We start from the raw sequence: 16,460 nt of genomic DNA, 5'->3' as shown, positions 1-16,460 counted from the left end.
ACACACACACACACACACACACACACACACACACACACACACACACACACACATTCTTTTTCATATTCTTTTCCATGACGGTTTATCACAGGATATTGAATATAGTTCCCTGTGCTCTACAGGAGGACCTGGTTGTTGAGCCATCCTACATATACCAGTTTGCATCTGCTCAGCCCAAACTCCCAGCCCATCCCTCCCCCACGCCCTCCCCCTCGGCAACCACAGGTCTGTTCTCTATGTCCTTGAGTCTGTTTCTGCTTTGTAGATAGGTTCATCTGTGTCAGATTTTAGATTCCACATATAAAATATGGTATTTGTCTTCCTACTAAGAAGATGCTCTTAAAGCAGCATCCAGTTTTAGACCTGGAGTACCTCGTGGGTATCACCTCAGTGCCTTTGGGCATCTCTTGTCCTTTATTACAGCCACTGATGCAGGCTCTGAGCAGCTTCCTGTAGGGGCCACCTGACAGGGCCCTGCCTCTTGCCCACACCTCACGTCTCTGCTGAAGCTTCCAGTGTCTGCCCTGGAGCTTCTCTGAGCCACGTGGGGCCCATGCGTTGACTAAACCAGAAGTTCTGGGGAGTAAGTTGTGGGGGCAAACCTTTGACTGATGGAACGTAAGCACTAATGGATAAATGCTTTCCTTCCGTCCCCCAGCTGCTGGGAGCGCCGTCAGATGGTGGCCCTCAGCTGTTAGCCAGTGGAGTTTGCCGCAGCTAAAGGAGTCTGCCTGGTGATCTGAAGATCACACCTCCTTCCAGTGGCAACCTGCTTTGAAAGGCCCTCTTGCCCTAATTTGGGACAACTCTGAAAGGCTGCCCCCCAGGCCCGGAGCCCCACATGGGTTGGCTGATGACTGTATCACGCCTCCGCTTCTCCCTTTGTCTAACCCTGCTTCCCCCTTTCCCTTCACAAGTATTGATCCTGAGAGCGGCCCTTAATCAGCTCCTTCCCTGGGAACACGACCTACAACAGCCCGTGAAACTTGGGTCGTGACCAGATGAGATAATTTGTATTTATAGGCCGGTGAGGTCAATGAACGACAAAACTTGGGTTATGAAAAGTACTCCATCTTATTAATACCAAACTGTAATTATGAGCATCTTGCTAGTTGTCCATTGATTTTTTTTTTTTTTTTTTTAGCTGTCAGTTGATTTTGGTTAAAATGTACATATAGGGAGCAAAGGGGACTCTTCCTGAGAGTTCTTAAATACTTGGCAGTCTGGACACACCTCACTTCAGATGCCAGATTTCCAACTCTGCTTGCAATTCTCAGTTTGGATTTTAGCCATTTCATAAAAGAGAATGCATTTTCACAGAGCTAAGTAGATGCAAACATTCCCTAGAGTTTTGATACATGGTCAGAAACTTTAGGACCTTTGTGGATTCGTATATTCATGTCCGGAATCCTAAGGTTCTGTGCCTCCTTTGCATGTATGGCTTGTTCAATCAGTTCTTGAAACTGAACCATACCGATAAGGCAGATGCGTAATAATTCAGATCTATGCCAAGGTTCGCATTCAGTGGGCAACTGCAGAAACTTAAAAACATTAATTTTTATAAACCTCTCTGAATACGTTCTTGAGTTATGACTCCGTATTCACCCAATAGCAGCTCTATGAACTCTGTGGAGGTTTTGGGGGACTCAGGGTTGATCAGAAAGGTAGAATCCCAACCTGCCATCTGTTTGCACACGTGTCCACTTAGGTCTGAGTGCCTGGACAAATCAGCAAGGCACGTTTTGCTTCCTCGACCCTTCAAGTTCAGCTCTCGTCTCATCCGCGAGAAATGTCTCATCCCATCTTGGGATCCTTTGGGAAAAGAACAAGGTGGTTCCTCTGAGTTCTTTCATGACCGAAAGTTATTGATCTGAGGAAGTAGTTTAGAAACCTTCTCCGACAAGTTTGTACAGCTCAGCACTGATTATACTAACTCCACACTCCAGTGCCTATTCCTCTGTACAGCCTCAGCATCACAGAGGGGACCGGTATAAAGAAAATGCACACACGGTCACTGCTGATACATGTGATGAGCCTGAATGGCCATGTCCACGGGCCGGTTCTGACAAGGATGCCGTGGAAGCTGGGCTCAGCTCTTGTCCTTTTTTTTTTCTTTCCCTTAAATTAATTAATTTTTGGCTGTGTTGGGTCTTCGTTAGAAAGACCCATTAGAAAGGCTGCACGCGGGCTTTCTCTAGCTGTGGCGAGCAGGGGCTTCTCTTGTTGCGGAGCACGGGCTCTAGGTGCGCGGGCTTCAGTAGTTGTGGCACGTGGGCTTAGTAGTTGTGGCTCGCGGGCTCTAGAGCGCAGGCTCAGCAGTTGTGGCGCAGGGGCTCAGTTGTGGCGCACGGGCTCAGTTGCTCCGCGTCACGTGGGATCTTCCCGGACCAGGGCTCGAACCCGTGTCCCCTGCGTTGGCAGGCGATTCTTAACCACTGCGCCGCCAGGGAAGCCCTCACCTCTTCTTTGGACTTGAGTAAAGAACGGAGAGCTTCTCCCCCTTTTCATACGATCCTTCCGAGGCAAGCGAACTGGCTTTTGCCCTTGATAGCCGGCTTCTCAGATCTTTTACTGGAAGGGCACGAGGGTGACCACTCACGTGGTCCCCGTGAGCCCCACCTCCCATCTTCCCTCCCCGCCTTCCTCCATCCGCAGCTCTGCTCTTCGTGCTTTGCACGATCCTATCAGCTCTAAACGTCTCTGGTTCGGAGGGCTGTAAGAACGAAACCCCTCACGCCGCCCAGCTTTGAGGGTTGCCGCGTGTGCTGCACTCCCGCCGTCACGGGGGCGGCAGAGGCCGGGAGGGGCGCGTGGACCGGGCAGGAGAGGCCAGGAAAGCAGAGCGGTGCAGGGGAGTGATTAGCCCGGGTGCTGTCAGAGCCTGAGCCAGAGCCTGCTTCTGCTGGGCCCTGCACTTGCTCAGTGAGGTTAGGCCGTCTCCCAGGGAGATGGTCTGTGGGAATATTGAACCCAGTCCTCCTGGTGGCCTCATCAAGGTACATTTGGATGCCAGCATACTTGCAGTTGCGCTCGTGTTTGTCCTTTCCCTTGGACTTTTCCATTGAAAGGGCCGCTGTTGAAAATGATGGTAGACTTTTCCAGCTTTGGCAGCTCTGTCATTTCCAGCTCTGATTGGCCATTGGATGGACCATCTGTGCCCTCTCCGCAAGCCAGATTTAGCTCCTCACAGAGTCACAGGTGGGATAAGGCAGCAGCCCCCAGCTGAAGTCTCTGACTCGACTCAGATCCGAAACAATCTTCCTTACTTTCTCCAGGTTTGCCGTGCATACGTGTCTAGAATGGTTCCCTGCGGCCTGTGTGTTCCAGGCGGTCAGGGACATGGTTTATCTTTCTCACCTGTTTCCTTGGCTGCTAGGACAGTGCTGGCACAGGTGACCCTCGGCTCCTCTTGGCTGAGTAAATGAAGTCTGCTTCAGGTTCAGGCAGCAGCCCTGGCAGGCTCCGGGCTGGGCTCTGAACGCACTGTAGGGCGGAGTGGCTGCATGGATGGCAAGAGATCAGAGTTGGGGACGCGGGGAAAGGGGAGAGACTGATGTTTAAACGGATCGCTTCAGTACAGCGTTTTTCAGTGCTATGAGGAGGCTAGGGGTGGAGATGAGGGGAAGTGACCCAGAGTCCCGAGGACAGTGGGAATTGATCAGTCCATCCATGCTCCTCAGGCTAGCGACAGGGGCCATTTGACGGCTGTTCCCCTTCCTGCACTTATCTTTTTTTTTTTTTTTTTTAAATGAATCTCTTTCTTTCTTTCTTTAATTTACTTTTGGCTGCACTGGGTCTTCGTTGCTGCACGCGGGCTTTCTCTCTCGGTGCGGCGAGCGGGGTCCACTCTTCGCTGCGGTGCGCGGGCTTCTCACCGCGGTGGCCTCTCCTGTTGCGGAGCACGGGCTCTAGGTGCTCAGGTTTCAGTAGTTGTGGCGCACGGGCTTAGTTGCTCTGTGGCATGTGCGATCTTCCCGGGCTCGAACCCGTGTCCCCTGCGTTGGCAGGCGGATTCTTAACCACTGCGCCACCAGGGAAGCCCCCCTGCGCTTATCTTTTTAATCTAAGTTCTCCTTACTTCCCAGCCAGCCAGCCCGTCTGTGCCAGGGAAGCTGATCTGCTTTCTGTAACCCCCAAGGACTGGCTGGATACTGTCTGGCCACTTGCGTCCATGCTAGCCTTTCACTGTGAATTTATGTTCGTTACATCCGCAACGGTTTTGCTGAAACCCGAGGGGACAACCTTCCCTAATGAACTCTCTTCTGATTCCTTTATTTCCCTCCTACGCAGAGCTTATGCTTCTGGCTTGTACAGTCTGATTCTCGGGACCCAGCTAAATCACACCGGCACTGAGTGTGAGCTGGATGTCTACAGATAAAAATCGTTCAGAGAAAGGTGTCAGGATTCTCCTCAGGTATTTTTATAAAGACAGGAAATGTAGAGCTTGTGCATTGCATTTCAGTGCGGAAATGAACACCGTGGGAGGTGTCCACCTCCTTTTCCAGAGACTCCTACCCTCCCTCCCATCAAGACATAGTTCTGTATGTAAATTTAGCACTGTTTACAGATATGAGTATTTGGGGGGAAATCTGGAGGGGAAGAGTATTAAAATGGGCTTTATAACCACTATCAAATTTTTATATTTGACTCCCAACTGAGTTATAGTCTCTTTAAGAGTTTATCCATCTTTGTGTTCCTATAGGAGAATAGTTAAGGAAACTAATAATCGCAACTTTATCATTATGTATCGGGCTTTACAGTGCACATCTAAAGTAAATGTCACCTCCTCTGAGAAACTGTCCTGAATCTCCAGTACTCTAATATTCATTGAAAAAACTCCGCAGATAAGTGAACCTGCACAGTTCAAACCTGTGTTGCTTTAGGGTCACCTGTAATTTACGTTACATGCCTGACTCCTTAGCAGACAGACTTCTCCAAAGGGGAACTTGGCTTTTTCACTTGCAGGCTTTTGTGATCTGGCTCATGATAAGTAAATGAATGAGTGGATTAATGAATGAATGAATGATATTCCCGGATTAAATATTTGATTATGATAGAAAAAAGAAAAATAAAAGCAGATAAATCGTGCTAAGAACTGTGGGGAAAATATTTGTGGGAGAAAGTTTGGAGTTGTAGATAAAACTCAGTCTCTAAATCTTCCTGAGTTCCTTTATCCCTAGAATAGATGAGGAGTTAGTGGCATTAATTTGGGCCAGCACTTCTGCAGTGTTGTGAAACTGATTTAATTCCGTCCTATCTTTCCCTAAGACTTAGAAGAGAGAAAGTGTTCCAAGATTCAAAAAAGTATAGAACAAATAGCTGCCGTGTAAATGATAAGAGTATCAGGTGCTTCTCTGCGTATTTTCTCCTTCATGCTTAAATGTTAATCTCTGAGTTATGCACTATAATAATAGATCCAACTGAAAAAGTGTTTCTGGAACTAATGCATAAAATATGTGCAGGCAGTCTGAAGACTGAAAAATGGTTCATTCTTGGGGGGAAAAAGAATGGTGTGAAAGTTCCTGCCACTCTGGGGAAACAGAACGTGATTCTCTACGAGGTTAGCTGATTTTATATACTGATTTTCAAACTGTTCAATAAAATATGAATACTTATTATGGCCATCCATATCACTCGTTGCATATCCTATTTCGGGGGTGATGTGCGCCTTCTTGAAGAAACGTACACTAACTAGGTAGTGTCACACATTATAAAGTGAGTGGAAATTAAGCCTGAGGTTCTTCCTCCCTATTGGTTGCCCAACTAGACTTTAACCTCTAGGAAAAGACTAAAACTATAAACAATTCTTAGTATCCATGGTAACATGCATAAGAAGGTAATTATTTTTTCTTTACATTCTTAAATTTCAGAGTTTAATAGCATATTATATGCATTGCCTCAGGCCCACATTTCCTCCAGTTGGTCATTAAGTATCAGGAAATGCCCTCTCTACCAGTCACTGTGGCTTAAATAAAGTGCCACTTACGAGCCCGCTGAACAAAAGAGCTACAGTGGCGGTGGCAGGCACACCTTGACTGTTCAGCGAGTTGGTGGAGAGAGCAAGGACCCTCAGAGCACCTGGCCCAGGAGCCCGGCTGTGTCCTGAGAGCAACATTCACTAGGAAACCTTTTCAGTTACGGTTAACTGGACTCCAGAAACAGCTCCGTCCTTCAGGTGAACCCACCAGAAGAAAGGTCCCAAGCCCACATTCTCATATGGTCACTGACTGCAGGAGCAAAGCATTCTGGGCAAATCCAACCAATGTACATTCATTCCACCTGACTACGAAGAACTACTCTCTGACAGGCCAATTAGGAAGTTGTGTTTTGTACTATTTCGCTATATTTTTAAAGGAAAACTCATATTCACAACACATCAGATAATTGAGAAAGTATAAAGGCAGCATTTACTTAGCAAAATCTATCTGACGTGAGTTCTACACAGGCAGAGTGATGACAGTATTTTAAACTAATCCAGAAAAATCCAGTCCAAGTTGAAACCAAACTCCTTTCTTGCTTACAGAGACTCCTTTTTCCTTGGCCCCTGGACACCTGGGTGTCTGACTCCAGACAGGTGCCCCCTCATGGCTTTGGTTTGCCTGGAGAGACGGCCTCAGTAAACCCGTACCCAGATGACTTGTGCAAACGAAAGGAAAAATACGTGCTGAAAACTAGAGCTAATCTAGGAAGTTCTAAATTTAGATGAGATTTTTTTCTTCCAAGAGTTTGTTTGTAAATCAGTCTTTGGAACACAAACATTTTCCCATAAATGTGGCTGTGTAAATGTCACCCTGATGGAAATGAACAAGTACACATCAGCAAAAGCATCTTTTATCAGCTGTGTTTTTTTCCACTCTTTTCCAGCTGCGTTATGGATTAAGCAGGCCGTTTTTGTGGGCTGGTCTGGGAGCTAGACCACCATGTGCAATGGTTTCTCTGGGAAATTATTCCAACTCAAAAAGCTGGACGAGAGGAACTCTCCTCCTGCTGCCAAAACTTCACGGAGAACAGGAATTCTCTCCGGCGGTTCTGATAACGCCACCCACAAGCAAGAAGGGGCAGCCCTTTTGGTGTAAGGGACATTCATAAATTCGGTGTTTGTACTTTGGGAATTGCCAGCACTCAATTTAGAAAGTATTACAACTGTAACTGGCTGGAGTTGAACTTCACAGAGTTTAGACCAGGAAGTTGAATAAGAAAACATAAACAGTAAAGCAAAATATAGAACCAAGATTTGAACAGAGGTAGAGCCTCGAACGAAGAACTTCAGAGCAGGGCTATGGGGAAGACCAGCGTTCCTGGGCCAAACAAGGCAGCGCACGCGTTTCTTTACCAGGAAAAAGAGAGAAATGCAAGGGTCGCGAAGTGCCGGCTGGTGACGCTGATCGCACCAGCTCTGCCCTTCTTTTGTCTCTGTCTGTGTTGACTCTAGAAGTTAATGAGTTCGGAGCAGGCTGAGCTGTCGCGAAGTCTTGTGGCCACTCCACTCCCCATCTGTGACCCACGTCCCAGCTACCTGCCCCGCCCCCAAAATGCTGCGAGCAGGAGAAGCTCTCCTTCTAGACAATTCCCCAGTTGGTTTTGCTTCCAAATGGCAAGCATGATAGAGAATTGTTTTCTCAGCCAGAATGAGCGGTGAGGCAGGCTGGGGGGAGGGGAGGGGAGCAAAAGATGGAGCCACCACCCATGAGAAAGATCAGTTAAGAGACTGTCGGGGGCCGGAGTCCTTTTGGAAGACGGAGAGCATAAGCCTGGGGAACGGAGTTAAAGCAGAGCGGAGGAGGAGGGCAGAGGAAAGCTGTGTGAGGCGCATGAAGTGATGCTTGGAATCTTCCAGAAGGAGGACGCCCCAAATGACAAATGTATGTGATGAGGTCCCAGTTCTTGTGGTGGCTACGAGGGAGCGGTGTGAGGCTCACCAAGGACTCTGCAGGTGGCCCTCACTGGGGTGTGTGCCCAGTTCACCTCATTTCCAAGGTGCACAGAGGTCTCTTCATGCTCCTGGCGAGTAACTTCTGTCTTGCTCACCCTCCAGTTTGGGCAGCTCTGGGATCTTGAGTTTACGCTCCCAGCTCTAGCCATGACCCCCAGGAACCACACCAGCTGGGCTGGGGTCCAAATCCCCTATGATTCTGAGGAAGTGGAGGGGGATTCAAACACCATGTCCTTTGACATCACCTGTGTCCTATCATTTGGGGCAATTTATTCCAGTTGCCACCAAGAGAACAAAATGGCGGAGGAGAGAGAGTTTTCAAAGCTGCTTTTTTTTTTCTTTAATTGAAGTATAGTTGATTTACAATGTTGTCTTAATTACTGCGTACAGCAAAGTGATTCAGTTATACATACATACATTCTTTTTCATATTCTTTTCCATTATGTTTATCACAGGATATTGAATGTAGTTCCCTGGGCTATACACTAGGATCTTGTTGTTTATCTATTCTATATATAATGGTTTGCATTTGCTACAGTAGGACCATCCAACAATATAGGATGTTGTTGATCCATCCTATAGATACTAGTTTGCATCTGCTCACCCCAAACTCCCACTCCATCCCTCCCCCACCCCCTCTCCTTTGGCAACCACCAGTCTGTTCTCTATGTCTGTGATTCTGTTTCTGTTTCACAGATAGGTTCATTTGTGTCACGGTTTAGATTCCACGCATAAGTGATATCATATGGTATTTGTCTTTCTCTTTCTGACCTACTTCACTTAGTATTATAATCTCTAGTTGCATCCATTTTGCTGAAAATGGCATCATTTCATTCTTTTGTTATGGTTGAGTAGTATCCCAATGGTGTATCGCGTCTTCTTTACATGTATCACATCTTTATCCATTCATCTGTCGATGGACATTTAGGTTGTGTCCATGTCTTGGCTGTTGTAAATAGTGCTGCTATGAACATCGGGGTACGTGTATCTTTTTGAATTATAGGTTTGTCCTGATTTATGCCCAGGAGTGGGATTGCTGGATCATATGGCAACTCTATTTTTCATTTTCTGAGGAGCCTCCATACTGTTCTCCATAGTGGCTGCACCAACTTACATTCCCACCAACAGTGTAGGAGGGTTCCCTTTTCTCCACACCCTCTCCTGTTATTCGTAGACTTTTTAGTGATGGCCATTCTGACTGGTGTGAGATGGTACCTCACTGTAGTTTTGATTTGCATTTCGCTAATGATTAGCAATGTTGAACTCAAAGCTGTTTGGAAATCACTTCTCAGGGTCAGTTAAGAAAAGGCACACATAATATGCTATTTCCACTGCACCAAGACACAAAAGTGGCTGTATGCAAAGATGCTGTTGGAAGAGAAAGGGAAATAGCAGTCTGATGGTTCAGGTAGATTGAAAGCATAAGGTAAAACTGCATCAATGATAGATTTTTCTGCTCCTTTGGACCTGGAATTTTAAGCATCTGTGGGACTGGTCTCTGCCTCATTTTTCAGTTTAGTGCTTTCAAATACGTTAATTTCAGAAAAACGCTTCTTGCTACTTAGTTCAAATAATCCCTCCTCAGATGAACGAAGAGAAAAGGAACAGGAGAGTCAATTTAAAAAATCCAGGGCATGGAAGCAACCTAAGTGTCCATCGACAGATGAATGGATAAAGAAGATGTGGCACATATGTACAATGGAATATTACTCAGCCATAAAAAGAAACAAAGTTGAGTTATTTGTAGTGAGGTGGATGGGCCTAGAGACTGTCATACAGAGTGAAGTAAGTCAGAAAGAGAAAAACAAATACCGTATGCTAACGCATATATATGGAATCTAAAAAAAATTGGTTCTGATGAACCTAGGGGCAGGACAGGAATAAAGACACAGACGTAGAGAACCATTGTAAAGCAATTATACTCCCAATAAAGATGTTACAAAAAAAAATAGATGCGTCCCAAGCTAATGAGATTGTTGGAAGTCTGACTTGGTGGGAAACCCTAGCCTCTGGGCCGTGGGCCACCGCAGCTGCGCCCTATGGCACAGCAACTTCTCAGCTTCACGATGTTTGGAAAGCACAGTTTGGATACACGGATCATCAAAATATATTATTAGTCTCCTGAATATTCCACCCAGAAAGTTCACGGTCAGGGGAACCCCGCCCTTGTCATCCGCCTCAGAAGGGCTTCATCAGAAGGGGGGGTTCTATGCTCTAGCTCATTTCCAAACAGGATTTGCGTCGGGCAAAAGGGATCGCATATGCTATCCTGTCCATTATTCCTAAACCTAATTGTGTTTATTAATGTATATTATCAGAGTAATGTTTCAAATCCTCACTGATTCGGATAGGCTGGAAGAAGGTCTTTCTGAGTCACCAGTGTCTGGACGATGAAACCATTTAGAGCCCATGAGGAGTCTGATTGTTTTAAGTGGTTCCCCTTGACTATTTATTAGACTTCCATAAGCAACAATGATTGAGGGAAAAGCCGCGCCAACAGAATAGTGTGATTTGTCGACTCATCCGCCGTTTGCTTCTACTCCACCTGTGCCCTTGAATGTGCCTGGGTTGCATTCTCTGCCTGAGAGTCATCAAGAGGTGGAAAGGGGGAGGGGACCATTTGGTCAGGGGCTGGCAAACTTTTCTGTAAAGGGACAGAGAGTAACTGTTTCCACCTTTGCGGGCCACATGGTCTCTGTCACAACGACTCAGCTCTTCCCTTGTGGCAGGAAAGCGGCCACAGATACTACAGAAACAAATGAGCATGGCTGTGTTCCAGCAAAACTTTATTTATGAAAACAGGCAATAGGCAGAATTTGCTGGTGGGTTTTAGTTTGTTAACCTCTGATCCAGTCCAAATTCCTCACTTTACAGATAAGGAGAAAGAAACCCGGGAAGCCTGGGAATTTCCCAAAGTCACTAGATGGTTCAAAGCAAAGATCCCAAATCTAGACATTGAATCTAGAATCCAGCTTTATTTCTACCATGCTGTATCAGTCTGTCTTATTTCATGAAGCTGCTTCTGCCCTGTAGATGGCATAGGTTTGAATCAGAAAGTGGTATTTGAGGAAATGATGCTCTGGTAACATCAATTATTTAATAAAAAGTACTTTGAAGGAGAGATTTTTATGGGAGATTGTCACTAATTATTGACACCACTCTCGTGTGCCATTGTTATGTTTCAAGATGGCATCAAGGGCTCCCCTGGTGGCGCAGTGGTGAAGAATCTGCCTGCCAATGCAGGGGACACGGGTTCGAGCCCTGGTCTGGGAAGATCCCACGTGCCACGGAGCAACTAAGCCCGTGCGCCACAACTACTGAGCCTGCGCTCTAGAGCCCGCGAGCCACAACTACTGAGCCTGCATGCCACAACTACTGAAGCCCGCACGTCTAGGGACTGTGCTCCGCAACAAGAGAAGCTGCTGCAGTGAGAAGCCTGCACACCACAATGAAGAGGAGCCCCAGCTCGACGCAACTAAAGAAAGCCCGCGCACAGCAACGAAGACCCAACGCAGCCGAAAATAAAAAGTAATTAATTAATTTAGAAAAGATGGCATCAAAGGAGTGAAAAACTGAAAGATTATTATTATGTCATAGGGTCTCCTTTTAAGAAGGTTTTTCACTAGAGTTGACTTGAATAAGGCTAGAAAACTCGAGGTTCCCGTTCACCAAAGAACAATCAGCCTCCGACGCAGAAGTTCTTAACGTGGAATTCAGGGGGTTAGTGAAGCTCTGAAATTCATGTACTAGTTTCTGTGCCTGTACATTTTTTTCTCGGGACAGGGTGCACTGTTTTCTTCAGATCCCCAAAGGGATTTGTGACCCCCCGCCAAGTTACAGGATTCTAGATGGTGAAAGATTCTTGTCCAGCCAGCCTGCCTGAAGAAAGAATCAAGAAGCTCTAATCAACCAAGTCCCCTTCTTCACATGTGCCCTCAGCGGCTGGCTCTCCGGAGGGAGGTTAGCCGGCCACCAAAAGTGCTCCAGAGCGGAAGGGAAAAGTAGTCACGATTCGGCCGACACGTGCGGATACACGATATAATCAGTGTGGTGAATTCAGCATCAGAGGTCCCAGGAGCGGCGACGCTCAAAGTGAGCGGACAGCGGTGTTGTAGACAGGTTAGCAGCTGGCTCGGAGCAAGACCTCCCCCGATGACGGCCACGCGGAAGGCAGAATTCAACCCCCAGAGGCTGGTACGTGGGCTCGACTCCTGGCAACGCGGTGGAGCGTGTCGACTCATCCGCTCCTTCAGGCGCAGATACAGTGAGATCCTGGATGGAATAGAATTTTTAAAAAATTGTTGTGTGATGCAAGTTGAATTTTTTAAAAAAGAAATGGAAACTCTCATATGCCAGAGGCGAAGTGAATTCAAATCAGAATGGTCCACTTGAGCTGAAGCCACATGGCTAGAATTTAATTCCCGTGCCTGGATAAGAAACGTGGCCCTGAGTCGACTCAAAGGTAGAAGGAAGAGAGGTTTCAGCTGAAAGCCAGGACTCTTGAAGGGCTGCTGGTTTATGAGAAGGGGTCCAGGAAACTCCATCCAGTGGCCCAGACAGGTATTAAGAAAGCGTTGTGCCCTGCTCAGAGCTCTGCGTAGGAAAAAAACGTCTACTGTGAATAAAATTAACAGCCAATCTTGCACTTATATTCAGGGATGGAGTCTGAATTGACATGACACGCGCGGATTGGGAATCTCTGGCTGAGGAAATAATTGTCCCAACTGGAGAATGCTGGATGCCCAGTGGATACCTGCCCAGAACCAGGGCACGGATCTCACAGCCCGTGGCACACAGCCTCCCAGAGGACGATGCTGTGCGCTGAGGATGAGCTTGTACGAGAAGGTTACGCACACACACACACACACACACACACACACACACACACACACACACCATGGGAGAAACAAAACCTGAAGACGGCTGAACAATCTGGAAGAGACTATACAGTGGGCATTTTAAAAATATAAAATAAGATGTTGAAACCATTGGGAAAGAAGAAATGAATAACAACGACAAAGGTTTGAAAAAGAACCAAAGAGAAATGATAAAGATGAGAATCATAATCATTACAGTGAAAACCTCACGGACCTGTGACACGACCGTTTCCATCCAGCTGAGGCAGAAGGCAGACCTGAGGGGATCTCCCCGAACAGCCCGCAGAAAGTTAGAGGCGTGGAAATCTGATGCGAGTCGGTCCACGGAAGGCCAGGGCCGCTGGGCTACGACAGCAGGACCAACTGCAGACCCATCCGGCAGCTTCCTCCCTACCACCCCAGGCCTAGGGGGCCTGCTGAACCCGTCAGAATCGCGTCAGGAGGCGGGGGGCCTGAGCCTGAAGGTCTGGGGAGCTCCCGGCGAGCAAAGCTTGGGGAAAGGGGGCGTCTTCCTGTCGGGCCTGACGCACCTGCCATCACCTGTCCACCCAAGGTCGTCCCGTCCTGAGATTAGCTCCTCTCTGGAAAGGATGAGGGAATCCTCCGGCTTCCTCTGGGTTCCTTACCAGGCCTGTGGTCCTGCCTCCGGCTGAGGAGAGCCTCGCCGGGGCCTTCAGAGCTTCACAGATGGTTTTCTAAAAGCCGTACCCCTCAGTGCAAGGACCCGGCCCCGCGGGATTGTTGGGGGGACAGTCACCAGGCCTGGGACAGATCTTGTCAGGAGCCTCCCCTGAGCAGGGTGCCCCACGAGAGCGTGAACTCAGGTTCACTGACAGCCTCTCTCTGCGGAGTCCCTGGGCCAAGAGTCAGTCTCTGACCTACTGCCGGCCCGACGCCTCCACCCAGACCCCACTGACCCCTCCTGGTTTGGCCCTCAAATAGCCACCCTCTCCTGCCTGCCTCTCCCAGGCCTGGGACCACCTCGGCTTTGGCCCGGCCCCCGGCCCTCGGCCCTGGCTTGGTCACACCCTGAGTACGATTTTTGCATAGCCAAGCAGGGTCTTTCCAGAAAGCGACCCCACTCTTTGCTTCTGTTCCTAGGTATCCATTCTTTTTCTGAGAACCTCTTGACAGTCAGGACAGCGTTAGAGGAAACACACTTACCCCAGGGGTCCTGGAACAACTTGATTTGGAAGCTGGAGGTGAATTTTCACAGGCCCATCACGCAGGAGAACCCCAGAGAGCCGGGGCAATGAGCAGTTGGCAGTGATTTGGGTCACGCACGCTAATGGCCCAAGAAAATAACACCATTAGCGCCGTACTGGTGTGGCGTCGTCTCTGTCCTCAGGACTCCCGTTGGCTGGAGAGGGACCCAGCCACCAGGTGATGTTAAGATGCCCTGCGCTCCTTTCCTTGTTCAACGCGTACCGGTTCCAGAGTGAATCAGCAGTCTGCACTCATCCGGGAACAAAATGAGGACCTTTGTTATCTGAAACGACTTGTGCCATCTAACTCCCTAGACAAAGCCAAATGTCTCTTAATCAGATCACCCTAATGTCATAAGTATGTAGCACATTATCACAGCGAAGATTTTATTAGGCTACTGGAAGGTACCCTCAGAGACTGTTAAAAGGGGGGCACAGAGGATGCCAGTTCATAGGGGGGAAGCTGAGGGTCCAGTTTCCTACCAGATGCTAAAATCTTGACTCTGGCTCTCTGAACAGACCTTCCTACGAAATGATATCTCAACACCAAATCTGTGGTCAAGATAGTCCTTATTATAACCCAAAATAAAATCCCAAAGGAACCTCCCCTAAACAGGCTGCTTCTGTCAAAGGATGATGAGAATTAAATGTCTCGATTCAGTTTTTGCTCCTGTGTAAAAAGTCACAAGGAAACGGTGTCTGCAGTCCACACGAATGTTTTGCACAGTGAAAAACTTGTTAAGAGGGTAGGTCTCATATTGAATATTCTTACCACAATAACACAAAACAAAGCAAACAAAACGAGTCACAAGCAAGCAGATGGCCTGTTTCAACTTCCTCGTCCCCCTTTCCCATCAACCAGAGCCAGTGCGTTCTGGGCCTGGCCTGCGCTCTTCACGTGTGCGCACGATACGTTTTCTGAGCTCTTTGGAAGGGGTGGAGCCAGAGGCCTGGACCGTTTGGAGGATGCGTGAGATGCAGGGAATAGCAACGCCCTCGCTGGCGGGTGCCTTCTAAGGAAGCGGTGAGGACTGAGACCCAGTCCTGCCCTGGATCGGCTGTGTGACTTCGGGCCATCACTTAACCTTTCTGTGCCCTGGACTCCTCATCTGGAAAATGAAGAGAATAGTCTATCTCACAGAGTTGTTTGAAGGGTCAGTGTATAACACCTGTAAAGCACTGACCTTGTAACCAGCTACTTATTAGCGAAGTGGGCCTCCCTTCGTTGCCAGAGTCAGTACGTAATACCCCGCAGCTGAGAGAGGGGTTCCCCCTAAATTGCATGTGCAGAGGAGATCTGTTGTGGCCACGGAGGAAGATACAGACATTTCCAAGAATATTTTGGCATTCTGAACCAAAAGGACATATATTATTAATCGGGGAACGGGATTCTGGTGGATTAGGGTTGTAGAATATCAAGTAGGGACTGTTTAGACTGTCCTAAATGCAGGTTCTTTTTTTTAATTGAGTAGAGTTGATTTACAATGTTGTGTTAATTTCCGATGTACAGCAAAGTGATACAGTTATACGTATACATATATATATATATATAAACATTCTTTTTTATATTCTTTTCCATCATGATTCTAAATGCAGGTTCCAGATTAGCACCGCACTCACAGAGTTATCGAAAACTAAATACAGCGGCCCATGGAAAGGCGATTAGCCCAGGGCTTGGTGCAGCCAAGCTCTCTGTACACGTCGGCCGTGCGGTGTCCTGAGTCAGACGTACCCCGGTCCACCGCAGAGTGCGTCTTCACAGGCGAGGAACCAGGGGCCCGCGGCCAGGAAGGGAGGGTTCACAGCAGACGCCGGAGTCAGCGCGGGCCCCGGGGCTGCGGGCTCCATGGCCCGCGGGTCCCGCAGTAGGCCTCTCTGTTCTTCCCGTGGTATCCTGAGAGAGTGAGGGCCTTCTGACCCAGTCACAAGACGTGACTCCCTTACAGGGCAGGATTTTTACTGTGTGGCCTCCTCAGCCAGCAAGGGGGCCGGAAGCTACCCGAGTCACTCCTGCCTCTGGGGGCTCGGGGATGCCGTGCTGGGGGGCTTGCCCATAAACGATCACCGACAGACAAGAGCTGGCCCAAGACCCTACGGTGTGTGGGCCCTCCAAACCCCCAGCCCCTGAAAGCATCTCATGACTGCTGTTTGCGTAACCATCAACTACTCTCTACAATGTTTCTAAACACACGAAATTAGACGTCCAGCCGATATCATACAACAGGACCCCATCCCACCTCACGTAGCTGTCCTTTTGTCACACTGTTTATTCAGCTTTTAATGATGGAGTTTTCATTTCTTTTCTTTTTTTATTAATTTATTTATATTTTACTTATTTACTTTTGGCTGCGTTGGGTCTTCGTTGCTGCGCGCGGGCTTTTCTCTAGTTGCGGCGAGCGGGGGCTCGTCTTCGTTGCGGTGCGCGGGCTCTTCACCGCGGTGGCT

The 16,460-nt window shown here is 48.1% G+C and overlaps 2 long non-coding RNA genes across 3 annotated transcripts in view; both read left to right on the top strand.

The window, feature by feature from the left end:
* Window positions 1–1,317, top strand: part of LOC112062309 (uncharacterized) — a 4,554-nt gene extending 3,237 nt beyond the window's left edge. Inside the window, exon 4 of the long non-coding RNA XR_002890659.2 lies at window positions 659–1,317. This is a non-coding gene — a long non-coding RNA (uncharacterized lncRNA). The remainder of the gene's footprint in view (window positions 1–658) is intronic.
* Window positions 1–16,460, top strand: part of LOC102985498 (uncharacterized) — a 69,356-nt gene that overhangs the window by 43,435 nt on the left and 9,461 nt on the right. The window lies entirely within an intron of this gene.

Source organism: Physeter macrocephalus, chromosome 11 (assembly GCF_002837175.3).
Source record: "Physeter macrocephalus isolate SW-GA chromosome 11, ASM283717v5, whole genome shotgun sequence".
Classification (NCBI taxonomy): domain Eukaryota; kingdom Metazoa; phylum Chordata; class Mammalia; order Artiodactyla; family Physeteridae; genus Physeter; species Physeter macrocephalus.
The sequence above is the reverse complement of the archived record's forward strand: the minus strand, read 5'-3'. Positions and strand labels throughout refer to the sequence as shown.